This window comes from Diabrotica virgifera, chromosome 2 (assembly GCF_917563875.1).
Source record: "Diabrotica virgifera virgifera chromosome 2, PGI_DIABVI_V3a".
NCBI classification, from domain to species: Eukaryota; Metazoa; Arthropoda; class Insecta; order Coleoptera; family Chrysomelidae; genus Diabrotica; species Diabrotica virgifera.
In genome coordinates, this window is record NC_065444.1 from 212,362,821 (window position 1) to 212,365,229 (window position 2,409).

Sequence of the window (2,409 nt, forward strand, 5' to 3'; positions counted from 1 at the left end):
AATACGTCATTTTAAAGCTTTTTCCATAATCTCAAAGATATTTGTACTAAAAAAATCATTAGTTTCACTGTTTTCCGTTGATTTGAAAAAAAAAAGAATGTGTGTGTACTTTGTACGCACGTAAGAAGTTATACTTCTATTATATGATTATATGATTATAAACGTAATTAATATACTTTTTATTTATATTTTATTTAAATATTAAATTAATTTATACTTACTACTTCTCAAACATTTTTATTAAAACAGTGCCAAAAATTAAAATAATAAAAAAATAAAACGCACACAAACACATTAAAAATGCCACAAATGATTTCTGAACATTAATTGTCGGAAAAATTTTTAACTAAATACGTATTTTCTGAAAATAAAATTATATAATAAATATACTTACAATCATAAAATGTATTAAAAAAATAAAAAAAAAAGTTTCTATTGGGATTCGAACCAACTTACCACGCGGCTGGTATTTGCGTTGTATTGGGATTCACTTGCATTAAAACTTCGCCACAGAGCCAGCTTGTCATTATGTGCGAAGATCGTCTAACTAAACAGATTAACCTTTTGACATTTTTAACTTATGTAAATCAAATTATTTTGATTTTGAATTGAAATGATTTAGAATTGAAAAAATACAACAAAACATAGAGTAAGAACATAATATATTAGGTGAATATTGATAGAAATTTTGATGGTAATCAAATTATGGAGCCCGTATAACGTATAACGTATAACGTATTAAGGTAGGTATCGGAGCCCGTATAACGACTAATAAATTTCGCAATCACTTGTTGCGTCGTGCAAAGTGGCTATGTTCAAATATCATAACAAAATTTGATCAACTATTTATAAAACACTTACCAGTGAAAGATTCTTTAGCTTTGAATAAGCGAGATCTGCGGCACTAATATGAAAATTATTTAAAAATGCAGTATAACCATTAACTAACTTTTTGTTTGTTGTTTCTCTTCCTACAAATTTTAAAACGCAACAAGCATAGATACATTATAACCAAACCACAGTCCCACAGCTGTGCCACAGCTGCCATATTGGATAATTTTTGTCATGTCATTTGAACATCCCAGATAGCATGTAAACTTGTGGCAAGTTTGATTCTTCTTTGATTTTAAATTGCTGCGTCAAATATGACGAGGCAAGTTTGTGTCAAGTTTGCTGCAATATTGTTATGACAAAGATGATGATTCAAGTTTGTAGCAACTTTGCTGCAAGCGTACAGTTGCAAAGCCATGTCACGCGTGCCATCTATTACACATTACGGTCGGTTCGGTTCGGTTTCGTTCGTTACCCTGACTGATGTCATGCCCACGAAAACGAGAGTGTTGCCACCTGTGGTAAATTTCCCTTTCTACGAGAATTTTCAACATAAATGGGAAAAAGTTAACTTATAAGGGAATCTTTGCTCCAGTCCAAATTGTAAAATATTTATAAAAATCAAAATATTTAAAAATAATTCAACATATTTTCACAGATTTTTTAAATAGGAGCATAGGAGGGAATTTTATCATAAAAGTGGGAATTTTTAAGGTACGTTGAGGGAAAAAGCTTACTCGACAGCTGGCAACACGGGAAAAGTAACCCTGCCATCCTGCCAAGAAGCGGTGATAATTTGTGGTTAGGTATATCCTATCCTATAATGATTTCATAGATGAGGGGGTGGAATGATATTTTTCTTTGATTTTTTTACAACATTTACCGTACAATTCTCCGAGACTATTACTTTAATTACTAAGCTGAAGCTTGTTTTCTTCAGTTTTTCATAGACCCACCTGCTTGTGGTGATTAGGTAAGTTTTTTTATGTCTTTCGTTCGTAGCTTCTAAACTGTATTTACATACATACTATCGAAAATAAACATATTATAATTATTATTTATAAACAACTTTTAGGTTTTATTGTAAAATTGTTACTTTAACATGTTTTTGTCTCTTTTAATAGCAAATATTAATTCTGTTCACACAGCAAGACTTTATAACAATTTCTTTTATTTGTTTCAGAGCTGAGACAAAGACAAAACTGAGCATCGGAATCTGAAGCTAGCGGGTTTAATGTAAGTTCCAATAAATAATTTTAGACAATAGATTGTATTTTAGTTGAGTGATTACTGAATAAATAGTTATATAAAATGGTATTGTATTTTTTATTCACATTTGTTTTATTCAAATTGTGGCTAGTATGTCAAAACAAACCTTAAGTAAGTTTGTATCAAGTTTGAAAATACAAACTTCATGCAACAAAACAAAAACAAACCTTCAGCAAGTTTATTATATCAAGTTTGTATCAAGTTTGAAAAAACAAACTTCATGCAAGTTTGTCACACAGCAACTAGCAAGCTTGATTTAAACTTGCTGCAAGCTTGCAAAATTGCCATGGCAAACCTGCAGCAAGCTTT

At 30.3% G+C, this 2,409-nt stretch overlaps 1 long non-coding RNA gene across 1 annotated transcript; it reads left to right on the forward strand.

Annotated features, from left to right (window-relative positions):
• Positions 1-1,686: 1,686 nt before the first annotated feature.
• LOC126880696 (uncharacterized) lies at positions 1,687-2,148 on the forward strand. Its single transcript, XR_007696685.1, has 2 exons — positions 1,687-1,804; positions 2,015-2,148. It is a non-coding gene; the product is annotated as an uncharacterized LOC126880696 (long non-coding RNA).
• Positions 2,149-2,409: the final 261 nt, after the last annotated feature.